Source organism: Macaca thibetana, chromosome 14 (assembly GCF_024542745.1).
Source record: "Macaca thibetana thibetana isolate TM-01 chromosome 14, ASM2454274v1, whole genome shotgun sequence".
In the NCBI taxonomy this organism is placed as follows: Eukaryota; Metazoa; Chordata; class Mammalia; order Primates; family Cercopithecidae; genus Macaca; species Macaca thibetana.
The window spans coordinates 42,910,800-42,924,624 of record NC_065591.1 but is presented as its reverse complement, the minus strand read 5'-3'; positions in this window follow the sequence as shown (position 1 = coordinate 42,924,624).

Here is a 13,825-nt window from a genome sequence, read left to right as displayed (position 1 = left end):
CATACCAGGATTTTGTGTATTTCAAGCTGTTCTATTACACTTGCCAAACAGGCTCCCTCCTCCACATCCAGTACCAATTTTTAACTCAAAATACACACCAAAAAGAATAACTAGTTACAATTTTGGCCACTGAATGAAGTCATCATCCTTGTCTGATTCCAACTGGATTTTTTTTTCTATAAACTAGGGGTCCTGGACTGTGCCTAATCTCTCACAGACATGAGAATGTTTATGTGATAGAATTATCAAATCGAAAGAAAAGATGAGACTCTATCATTGAAGCTCGGTCACAGGGTTCTCCACGCTGGTAATAAATATTCTGGTGCACTCTAGTGGTAGAAGGAGATAGGCTGGAAGATGGGGAGGTACAGTGGAATTAGCAGTAGTGATTCTTATTCTGGACAATGTACCACCAATTGTGGATTTCAAAAAATTACCGACAGGATATTTCAGGTAAATGGTAGAATTCACACGTGATCTTGCTCCCTTGTTCCTCTCTGTCCAGAAAATGTCTGGTGGATAATGACTGCATTTCTTTTTTTTTTTTTTTTTTTTTTTTTTTTTTTTTTTTTTTTGAGACGGAGTCTCGCTCTGTCGCCCAGGCTGGAGTGCAGTGGCCAGATCTCAGCTCACTGCAAGCTCCGCCTCCCGGGTTCACGCCATTCTCCTGCCTCAGCCTCCCGAGTAGCTGGGACCACAGGCGCCGCCACCTCGCCCGGCTAATTTTTTGTGTTTTTAGTAGAGACGGGGTTTCGCCGTGTTAGCCAGGATTGTCTCGATCTCCTGACCTTGTGATCCGCCCGTCTCGGCCTCCCAAAGTGCTGGGATTACAGGCTTGAGCCACCGCGCCCGGCCGACTGCATTTCTTTAATAGGTAGAACACCTCAATTTAAAAAGAACTACAGTGTGTGTAGCTCAAAGCTACCTATCTTTTACGGTCATTTTATTCTTCACAGGAGCGGAGTTCATTGCTGTCTTCCCATAATGATGGTAAGAAATAATTTTCAACAGGAACTTTCATGTTCTATATATAGTACATGTATGTGAATAAAACAAAAGAAGTTTATAAATGCAAATTACATATTTGCACACACATTGATAAATGTCAATTTTAGATGTTTTTAAAATTGCATTCTGCCTCATTATCATAGCTTTGACTTTTCCTCTCTGTTAGTTAATTCCACAGCTAATTCCTAGGGCTCTGATCATTCATTCCCTGGCTCACAAAATCTTCCTTTTGGTGCCTGTTCTTCTATTTTCTTGTCACTGTTAACCTTTTTTCTTATAATTTGTATTTCAGTAGATTGTTTGCATTGTATATTTCTGGGAAACTCAGCTGTGCTCCAGTCATCTCTGTCCCTTCCACATCACCCAGCACAGCACCTGGTGCCTAATGGGCATTCTGGAAATACCTGGTGAGTGAACAAATTCATGAACAACTTGACCTGTGACTTTAGAGACTCATGATAATGATGGATTATATCCACTGGTCCAAATCCCACCGAAGGCTCCAGTTAAGTCTCAAAAACTAGTTAGGAAAGAGTTTAGAGCTCTTTAGAGCCATTTTCTCCTTGGAAACCAGGTGTCGCACCAACAAGAGCTGATTTCACACTTATTTTCTTCCTTCTAAGCAAGGACCAGAAAGATCTTCTCACTTGTGCTACACCAAGGGAGAGGTAAAAATTTACTCAGACAGTCAGTGTCCAAATTGCTTCAGAAATTAAAATGTGTGTGTGTGTGTGTGTGTAAAAGGGGAGAAGGAGAAAAATACTACCAATATGCGTTCCAGTAGAAAGACCCCAGGTTTAAGAATCTGAGAACTGAGATGAACACTCTAACAAAGTCACCACAGGTCTGAAGCAAGTAATGGAACATCCCTATTCCCACTTGCCCTGTTTATCAAACAGAACCATCATACATAGAATCAAATAAAACCATGGATGTGATGTGCTTGGCAGATGTAATGGTTCTCCAAGGGTGGAAGTTTTAAATTTAAAAGCATCTGGCCTTTGGAAATGTCATGATGCAACTTTGTGGGAAATATTTAAATTCATTCAGTCACTTATTGAACAAATATTTTATTGAGCGTGTATTATATGCCTGGCATTCTTTCAGGAACAGAAAATACAATCATGAGCGAAACAAATAGGCTTCCACCTTACTGAAATTTATATTACAGTGAAAGAGGAAACAATGAGTAAAGAAATGAATATGAAATATATGAACATACCAAATTCATTGTGGTGAAGACAAAGCAGGATAGAGAATGACGGAGGATGCAATTTTTGTATATCAGATGGCCACGTAAGTGCTCTCTGCAGTAGTGACATTTAAGCCAAGACCTGAATAAAGTGAGAGAACTGTGTGAGTATCTGGGGGAAACAGCATCCCAGGCAAAGGAAACAGATAGAGCCAAGGCCCTGGGTAGAAGAATGCTTGGATGGGCCCAAGGAATAACAAGAATGTCACTGTAGCTGAAGCGAGTAAGGAGGTAAAATATAGAGATGAAGCCAGGGTACCGATCATGCAATGCCTTGCAGGCCAGGAAGTGGTTTTTTTTTCAAATAATTTTTTTAAACAACTTCAGAGTTACAGAAAAGTTGCAAAGATAATACAGATAGTTTTTCCATACCTCATCCCCAGTTTCTCTTATTATTAATCTTATACTAGTCTGGCACATTTGTCACAACCAGAATACTGATGTTAATACATTATTACTAACTATAGTCCATATTGTATTCAGATTTTCTTAGCTTTTACATAACAATCATTTTTCTGTCCCAGGATTTTATTCAAGAAGTCACACTGCATTTAGTCATCATATCTCCTTGGGCTTCTCTTGGTGGTGACAGTTTCTTAGCCTTTCCCTGTTTTTGATGATTTTTAAGAGTTTTGAAAGTACTGGTCAGACATTTAATAAAATGTCCCTCAATTTGTGCATGTTCAGAATGGTTTGTACATTCTTGACAGGAAGGCCACAGAGGTAAAATGCTCTTCTCATCACATTGTATCGGGAATACCTGTTACTAACATGACTGATCACTAACGTCTATCATTGGTCACCTGACTGAGACAGTTGTTGTTAAATGACTGTAAAGTAATTTTTCCTCATTTTCATACCATACTGTTTACAAGGGCATTACTATCAGCATCCCACACTTAAGGGACAGGTTGTTGTGCTTTATCTCCTTGAAGGAACAGTATCTAATAAAACCTATTTGGAATTGTTCCTCACGAAAGGTTTGTCCATTATCTCCCATTTATATGTTTGTTCATTCGTGTATTTATATTATCGTAGACTCATGGATATTGACTTTATCTTCTGGGATATAATACAATACTACATTACTTATGGTGGTGGTCACTTTGCTCCAGCTTTACCCATTGGGAGCTTTTGTTCTTGGCTCCCTTTGGCATACCTACGTCATTTTGTTTTGTGAGTCATGGAGAGACTTTGATGCTGTTCTAACCACAGTGGAAGCCATTGAAGAGTTTTGGGAAAAGTAGTAACATGATCCCATTTATATTTTATAAGAATTCTTGTAGCTGCAACGTAGAGAATAAACCACATTGCAAGATGGCAAGAGTAGAAGCAAGGAGCTCCAAGAAAGTGATAATGTCTTGGAGAAAGCTGCAACAGCAGAGGTGAGAAGGAGCATTTGGGGATATAATCTGTAGGATGAGTTTACAGCATTTCCTCATGTATTGGATGTAGAGCAGTCAAGAGTGACTCCAAAGTTTATGTCCTAAGGAATTGGATAACTGGTGATGTTATTTATATCTATGGAAAACACTGAAGAGGGAGCAGTCCTGGAACTCCAAATAATGCATAAAATACATATAGCGCAGCCAAACTAAATAAAACTATACTTAAAAGAGCAATTGCTTTGAAAACCTTGTTTTGACTTGTTTCTGTGAGGGAAATCAGCATCATGATTCAAACACAGGCTCCCGGGCCAAGAGAGGCAGATGGTAGCTGTTCCTCAGGCTCAGGCTTAAAGAGAGGAAGGGTTTTCATTTATTTCTCTGAAGATAGTTTCCAGTCTTTTCGTTTATAAATATTTCTCTCAGTTTGTGAATGTGCTCTTGTTTTGTCTGTGTGCATTCAACTCTGATACCCCTGGGTGAAGTAAGTCATTTAGGAATCAAACAGCTCACTCTGAAAAACAAATTGAGGCAACCCTAAAAACATAAAATTGTCCTTTCCAAGGAATAGGAATATTGAAAATGAGAATTGATTTTGGGAGTCTTGGGCTTTGGATTAAGATATTATATAAATTGCCCAACTAGTTCATGAGTAATTTTTTCAGCCAACAGGTATTTGCTGTGAACCTATTGCATACAAAACCCTGCCTATTAAATAATGGAAAGAGTTGAGGCTCTCTAATCACCCAGGGGTGAGATACTGTGCAGAAGGATTCTAGCCTAATGCCTGGCGCTATAAGCATCTGATCAATGGAACCTATTATTATATTATGTGCCATATACTTGTATACCTTTGAACTTTGAACATGCTGCTTTCTCAATCTGGAAGATAATTCCTTCCCTTCCCTGGCTTATAAACCTCAACTTGTTCAAGATGTTGCTCTAATGTCACCCCTCACCCCTGTAATCTTCCCTTTTCTCCATATTCCTCATTGCTAAGCTCTTAGTTGGTTCATATACCAACCAGCAATGTCTTCTACACTTCATTCTTCTATGTTTCTATTGAGTTTTTTCCCTATACGCTCATACACTTTTACCATTATTAACTATGTATTTTTCAATAAATTAACTTTCTGTTTTACTTAATCCAACTTCATCTTATGGAGCAATACTCATAAAATTATGAGCTCAGGGCACTTATTGTATTATTCAACAAATAAAAATAACTATATACTATTAATAACTGTAAATTATAAATAATGTTTATTGTTTGAAATACTATCAAAAATCATTTATCATACCACTAGTGTAAGGAATACCATGCTTTGGAAACCATTAGATTATATATTTGTTAAGATGAAACAAATTATGATGAATTGTTTCTAGATTGCTTTAAATAGTCCCATTTCTTAGTTTCTCCTTCTATTCATACTCTTTGCCATGTGACTTTGTAGTGCTGTTTCCCTAACTCCTGCCTTCAGGCTTGCTCATGTGACTTGCTTTGGCTAGTGGGATGTCGGCAGTGACATGGTGTAAGTGAAAAATTGCAGGCCAGTACTAAAGAGCATCAGGTGAAGTACCTAGGGTGAAAACTATAAGGGAGGGGTCATTTTCAGGGTTCTTGAAAAAACTGTTAGACTACTTTCTTGCATTTATTTCAAGGCTATGACAACACATGCCAACTGATCCCAGGAAAAATATGAGAGAAATGTGGAGCAGAGCTGCCTTACTAAGTTATGCCCAACCAATAGAATAGCCCCCAGCTAACTGGCAGAAACATGAACAAGCCAGCCAAGATCAGCCAAGTGGCCAGCCAACTCTTAGTGGACCCACTGATGCATGAACTATAAGGGTAACTAAATATCAGTTTTAGCCACTGGCATTTGTGGTATTTGTAATGCATTGATTAAATTCACATATTTTCAGTTCTATAATTTGAGCCCATTAAAGGGAAGGATATTTTATATCTATACTCAACCAGTACCTAGCACTCAGAAGATGCTAACAAAGAATGTTAAACATAAATTGATGCTATTATGTTGTATAGGTGATTGTCAACAAAAGTCACACAAAATTTCCACTTCAAAGTACTTGCATTTGCTCTTTCTTATACCTGGAAAATATCTTCCTTGATATTCACAGAGCTCTCTCTTGCCTTCTTCAATATTCTACTAAAATTCTGTTATCTTATTAGAAGCCCTTCCTGTGATAGGCATGCTGTCTACATTATCACTCAACCCTTGTCATCACTCTACCTGTGATTCTTATCCTGGTATAAGAATGTTGTTATTCAACTTCCCTTTCATATATTTCTTGATACCAAGACTGCCAAGAATGACATAGTATTATAGCTTTTGTTTTCTGAGACTCCTTAAAACACTGTACCTGCGTTACGTCATATAACACTGAAACAAAGTTATAAGGTAGGTGTAGCATCATTTTGCAAAAAAAAAATTGAGATTCAGAGAGGCTATATAATTTTCTACAGTAACACAGCTAACAAAAACCATCTCTTCAGCCTACATTTGTTTCCTTCTCTTCTACTAGTAAGCTGCCACCTAAAATTCTACCACCACAAGACAGCAATAATTTTTACATTTCTATGCTCTTTTGTCATGTGCCTCTTTTCCTTACAGTTGGCACAAATAAAATTTCATATTCCATAGTTCACCTGATATTATAAATATTATTACTATTGTTACTCTATACATATTGGTTGACAAAAGGAAATCATTGAGTGGCTTCCCTATTTTTAGACGTTAATGTGTCTTACAGTTTCTTTCTTTATATATTTTATGGTTTTGATAGATGTTAATCACCAAATTATTTTTAAATGTGTTATATCAATTTATTCTGTGACCAGTGGTGGATGTACAAATTTTTCCACAATTTTGTGGCATTAAATATTACTATTTTTAGTTGTTATATTGATGAACATAGATGTAAAGAACATTGCTCTGTTTTTCTATCTGTAGTTTTTTTGTTATTTATTTGTTAACCTTATTTACACATTCCTTTTTAATATTTTTACCTTTGTGAGTCTTGTATTTGTACTTTCAATCTATCTATCCATTGTAATCTTGAGCTTTTTTTCCAACAACTCATTTTTCTCAGATTTGAATTTGTTTAAGAAATTCCATACCCTATCGTCTCTGTTTTGCATTTTGCAAAATGTAAAATGTTACATTGTAAATAATTATTTCTGTAGTGCCTACTATATTTATTTTTAGGAAATAGCATTTTTTAGGCAATATGTTTTACACGGATCAAAGAAGTTACACTTGTTTATAGAGTATATATTCCAAATATGTATCACTGAATCTGCTTGTGCTATCTTTTTGTCAAATCAATTCATTATTAATGGGTCCTCTGCAATTTATAAATAAGTGAAGTATACTGGCACTTAACCATCTTCTTTTGTAAACACTGATTGAAACAACATAAAATCATTTTAAAATACATAGATACTTTTTAAGAGCTATTCATCAATGGGATTGAATAAAGAGTACTGATTTATAAATTTCATGCCTAAATATGATTTTTCTAGAAGAAAAATACTCATTTCTGAGTTACTATTCACATGTATTTTTAAATCTGTGATTTTTTATTTTACCTCAAGCTAGATCCATCTCCCAAGAATCTCTTTCTAGATGCTGTGTGACAGCTTTAAAGGTGTTATGGTGGCAATTAACTAACTCAGAAGTTAAAATAATACCAACCCTTTCCTAAATCCTTGGATTTGAATGTTAATTAAGCAATTAGATGCACAAGGGACAATTGCCAGATGATGCCTCCTGGTAGTTAAATCAGCAGACAAAAATGATGAATTCTATTAATATTGTGTCCAAATTAAAAAAAAAAATCTCAAGCAGCCTAAAATGAAAACCAGAGCAACAATACAAAAGCAATCTGAGAAATAAGAGATTTTTAGGTTATGGGAAGGGGTCTTTTTTTATTCTTATGGGAGTGTTGGTGAATGCTGGTAATGAAACATAAACAAGAGCTAGTCATGCAAGCTTTTCGCTTATGAATCAATTCAATTAACTGCTGATTTGAGCAAATCCTCCAAAATGGAGCATCAATTAAAACCAAAATCATGAATTACAGATGAAAAGGCTGTTTGGATTGTATGGATGAATGACTTATTCTGACATGTTCCACCAATTAATGAGTTTCCCCATCTTTGTGTAATCCAGACTAGATTTTCCAGTCAAAATCTTCTTCAACTGCAATTGATCACCTTCCCCTTTGTCTACCCATCCCCTCAACATTAACCCATCAAGCCTAACCTCGGGAAGGACTCTGGTGTAATAATTTTATCATGCAGGTCTCCAAATGTCCTACTTTCTAGGTTTATGGATAAAATCTTTGGTTGGAGGGGTGAGGGTAGTAATACAGCTACACAAATTTGTGAAAAGCACCATCTTTCATGATGTGGAGTTGCTATACTATGGACAAATGACCTGGAGAGGGAAACCCAGACTTGCCACTTCAGGAATAACCCACACGACCATATGTAGTGGCTCGAAGTGAAGAGATGAAAAATAAATATTGGATTGAAACATTTTCTCTTTTGAAAAGGAGTGAGATGCCCTAAATGCATCATTTCCTTGGGAAGCGTCTTTTTGCCTACTTGCTCATGCCTGAGGTATACATCCCCTCCCTCAGTAATTCCAACTCTCTAACATGGGGTAGATGGGGACATGGGAAGAAGAGACATTGACTACTTAACTTCGATTTTACCAACTGCTTAATTAATACTCAAGTTCATGATTTTACAAAACTAATGACTCCCACCCACCCCACTTCCAGGATAATTTTGACACCATCTCCCAGGCACTGAGAGTTTCTTAAATGGAGATGGTTGAGTTTCCACCAATAATTCATTTATCTCACCAGCGTTGAACATAAGATTTATGGTAGTACTCTTGTCATCAGTAGAACATGCCTCTGGTTTGGATTTTCTCTCTGTTCTACCTCTCAGGAATCCAAAGACATTGGTAGATAAACAGAGCCAACAGAGTCAGAATGATGGAGCCTGATACCTGGAAAACCTGGAAGGGTTCTTGTAGAATTATGTGTTGGTCAAAGACTGTCATATTAAATAACTATACTTTGTAAGGCACTAGTCTAAACCATGCAGGTAATACAGAGATGTTTATGACAAGGCTGTGATCTCAAGTAGTTTGCAATGCAGGCACTGCAAAAGGTACACAAATGAAAAAAGTTGCAAGGACTGGATAAAATAAAAAATATTGGAACAACTATGGAACTAATCAAATACCCTCAAAATACCAGCGAAAATGATACTGTTAAGGAATACTTTTAAAGTTCCCTCCCCATATACAATATGCTTCATTTTATAGAGTTTGCCATAAGCTTTGGGGTAAGAATAGAGGCTAGACAGTAGCATTGATGGAGAAAATGATAAATGAGCAAACCAGAGCAATTAATCAGGGCATTAAGTGAAACCTGAGAGGTTTTTGGGTAAGCAAACTATCAAATCTGGGTCAGGGGAAGGCAAAGAGTGCATGACTACCATTTGTCTATCTTCATTAGACAGGTTGCAATAGACAGTCACACTTAAAGTACACCAGTTGGCACCAAAGTTAAAAAAAAAAAGGAAAAAACAAAAGAAAACTTAAAACAAAGACCAAGTATATGTAATATCGATCCTCTACAATCTAATTTTCAAAACGAATAAAAGAGATGCCGGCTGGGTGCAGTGGCTCACGCCTGTAATCCCTGCACTTTAGGAGGCTGAGGCAGGTGGATCACCTAAGGTCAGGAGTTCGAGACCAGCCTGGCCAACATGGTGAAACCTCGTCTCTACTAAAAATACAAAAATGAGCCAGGCGTGGTGTTTGGTACCTGTAGTCCTGGCTACTCAGAAGGCTGAGGTAGGAGAATGGCTTGACACTGGGAGGCGGAGCTTGCAGTGAGCTGGGATTGTGCCACTGCACTCCAGCCTGGGCAACAGAGCAAGACTCTGTCTCAAAAAAAAGAAAAAAGAAAAAACAGAACTGCCTATTTTGAGGGAGCCTTCACTTGATGTATCGGCCAGATAATTTTTGGAGGATACAAAGTCAATTAACTTCCCCTTCTTTACCTTCAAGTTCAGAAATAAGTGAAAAATAAGACATGTGGAGAATATTGCTTAGGTATGTGGCTAAATGAGTTGCTGATATTTCACTGATGCATTAGTAAATAGATTACCCCACCCACTTGTGACTCAACTGGACACCTGTAGCTCATCTTCCTAGTTACTAAAGACAGACCCTGTCTAGTAACCTTACTGGATATTAGAAAGCAGACTAGAATGCCATCTGTCTGCATAGACAGATTGCAGAATGAACAGAGAAAGAACTGAGCATGCTTGGTTTCATTACCCTTTTTAGCAATCAGATAAAGCACATATGATTCTGGAAGGATTTGGTGATGGACAGGAAATTGTCCATGTTAGTTTAGCTCAAGTCCTTCAGGACCACCTCATAGGTTAATCAAGCCTCACCTTACCGACTAATCAATTATAGGACTCATTGAATCGTGTGAGAAAGTATATGGGGTTCTTGATGCATCTAAAGACAGGAGAAGAGAGTATTTTACTGACAATAATGGATAATAAAAGACACACTCACAGAATACTTACTCTACCCAACATTATTCTATAAAATATGTGCACATTAAATCTAAAGTTCTCAAAAATCCCATGCATTTGAATTGCCCCCACTATATAGATAAGAAAAATGAGATTTAGAGAGATGAAATAATATCCCCAAGGTCACATAACTAGTAACTGGCAGAGCCGAGATGAAGCCAGCCAACTTGGGTGCTCTTATTCATCAAGATATCTCACCTATTACCACGAGCGCCAGAGGAGAGAAAAAGGAGAAACAGTTTTCCAGTGTTCCCGATCCTCTTCCACCTTCTTGAAGATGAGCTGAGGCAGTAGACCCCCCACTTTTATTTAGGGCAGTGAAAGAGTGAATTTGGTTTTCTGATCACCAACATTCTCGATCCCCACAGGACCTTACTATCAGCTCCATCTCATGAACAACGAGTAAGGAAGAGTTGGAAGCAAGTCCTGAAAGCTTCCCTTATTCTCTGACATCCCCTGGGAAGATGCTAATAAACCTCGTTTCTCACAGCTACTTTTTGTCGCCCATTGGCTCATTTTTCATCTGATTTTTGCTTTCTTAGCATGTCACTGTGTTTTTGAGATGATAATCTATGTGAAAGCTTTCAAAGGAAAAAAAAAATCAGCCACTATCTATTTTGTGTTTTGTTTTCCCTCCCTGGAAACTTACTTTTGAGACCGAAATATTTGGGAAAAACGTATTCAGAGAATAAAAAATCATAAACATTCTAAATATATAAGCCAAGAAAATAACGTGTGAGTTTGGGAGGACTGAGTGTTATGGCTTCGTAATGTTTATTTTAGTGGATCCTGGGCCTCTACATCTAAGGGCTGATCGATCGATCACTTCTTTTTTTCTCCTTTTCCTTAACAGGTTTCCCTAAATATTTGGCCCATAAATCAAATGCCTATAACATTAATTATTTTTGACCTTTGGTGTTAATTGTCAAAAATATCTCCTCCTAAAAATTACTGCAACAATAACCCTTTCTGGTTGGTACTGGTACATGAGTAGGCAAGTGGCAGTTTCTTATGTTCTATGATTTTATGAAGTTTAGAAAGCCAACATCACAGCCCACACACACCAAAGCTAAAAAATACAGCTCTGAGCTGGAAGAACCAGTTTCCTCTGTCTCTACCAACACTCTTCTGTGTCTGCTGATGCCTCCTCTACCCTCCACTATTCAGGAGCAGTCTTTCAATTTCTGAGCCAGTACTGGGAGATTAGAGGAGAATGAAGGAAGGTAACTACTATGATTACACTTGAGCATTAATAGTGTGTCAGGTGGTTTGTTAGGCATTATTCATAAGATAAACAGTATCAGCTCACTTTTTACAGATGATAAAAACAGAAAACAGGAAACAGTTAAACAATGTCAGAGACTAATGGGACTAAGAATTATGCCATCACTAGGACAACCATAGAGCCTGGTTTTCCAAAGACAGTTCCAGGTTACACTTGACATTAATTATTATGTTAATTATTAATAACCCGTCCTTTTACTCTCTAATGTGACTTATAAGTTCACCTAATCATCCTTATTGAACTGGAGTACTGTGGCACCAGCAATGCTCCTGGGTCCTCGTGTCCTTGAACCCCTTTTTACCTCCTACCTAGAGTCTAATTTGCTTCCAGTCAGACGGTAGATTTCACACAAAACAGGATGGCACCTAGATGTTCCTGTAGAGACTAAATTATGGTTTATACTCATCCTGGATTGAGCTAAGTTTTAAACCTGAGCATCGGCTAGTTTGTACCACAATAGTTTCTATTAGTTATCCTATCTAGTAGACAAACCTTCTGTAAAACTAGGAAACTGTTTTACCCTGTTGGAGTTCAAGTAATCCTACTAAAGATCTGGACCAAAATCTTGGCAATGGACTAAAATTAACTCCCTACTGCCCTGGAAAAAAATTTGGGCAACATTTTTCATATGCACAAGACCCTCCTGCTTTTAGTTGCAGTCTGACCCTCCTGCTTTTATTTGCAGGCGTAAAGGTGAAGATCCCATACTACCACTGGAAGAAAAGGTCTCTCTATATGTCAACAGGGTGATACAAGGGGTTGTAAACACCAAAATGCTAATGAGATCTTGGGCTACTATGTGATCCTTATGTTTAAGTATAGGATGTGGCAGGCTCATTCTAATGCTACTGATCAAAAATATCCTAAGAAATTCTCTTTTAAGAAGGACCCCTTAGGATATTAAGATGATCAAACAACATATAAGGAATTCTTTCATTCATTCAGCAACTATTGAATGTCTATTATGTACTAGGCACTGTGCCAGTGCTGGAGATACAGAGTTCTCTGTTCCGTAGAGAAGAGTCTAGTAGGGGACTGTTGTGGGCTGAATGTTTTGTGTACCTTCCTAAATTCATACTTGGAAGCCCTAACCTCCAATGTGATGATATTAGGAGGTTGATCTTTTGATAATTAATTAGGTTTAATTGAGCTCATGAAGATGGAGCTCCCATAAAGAGCCCTTATTGACAGCTCCCATTAGTGCCCTTATTATAAGAAGGAAAAAAAATATTCCAGATATTTCTCTCTTTGCCACGTGAGGACACAATGAGATGGTGGCTTTCTGCAAGCTAGGAAGTGGACTCTCACCAAATAGTGAATTTCCCTGACTTTGATCTTGGCCTTCCCAACCTCCGGAACAGTGACAAATAAATATCTGTTGTTCTAGCTACCCAGTTACAGTCTTTTGTTATAGCAGCTCAACTTGACAAATACATGGGCACAAACATTCATCTAGGAGTCACACAGATATAGAATTACAGATCAAAAGAATAATAAAAAATGTACACTATGCTTTTAACAGAGTATATTGTTTGCCCTACAGGCAATACATGAGAATGCTTCTCTGAGGATGTGACAAACTGAGTCCTGAGAGACTGGTAACAGTTAACTGGGTAAAGGATGAGGGAGCCTTTCAGGATGAGGAAAGTGAAGGCACTGAGGTCTTAAACCAAGAGGTAGAAACCCATCAGCTGACTGAAAGAAAAGCTAAGCCAAGGAATTTGAATATGTAGTCTAGAGAAGAGCAGGGTACGGTGTTGGGATGGGAGTGGGGTGAAGTTGAGCAAGGTGAGAGTTCCAGATAACTTGTCCTATGGAAGAGGGACTAGACTGAGACAGTTCCATTGTGTGACAGCCATAAAATGATATTTTAATTTAAAATAAGGAAAACGTCCTGCTTCTTGAGTCAGTGTTTTGAAGGCAGTGTCTGTCTCCAGAGCCATTTGCATGTAGGCTGTATCACAACTTGGTTAGCATTTTGTAGAGATGATTCAGAGTGTTGGAAATGCTGAATATTTAAGTTCATTTCATTTAGGAGGTTTTGTGAATCACTTACTTTCAGTTAAAAAGAAAAAGCTAGCCTCAGGGGTAGACATCTGATGAAGGTACATACTATTAAAAATTCCCCAAAGACAAAAGAATCTTGGAAATTCTTTTCCAATGAGACAATTGCAAACTTTTAGGAAATATCAGTCCTGCTATACTTGAAGAGTCCTGAAAATACAGCATTTACATTT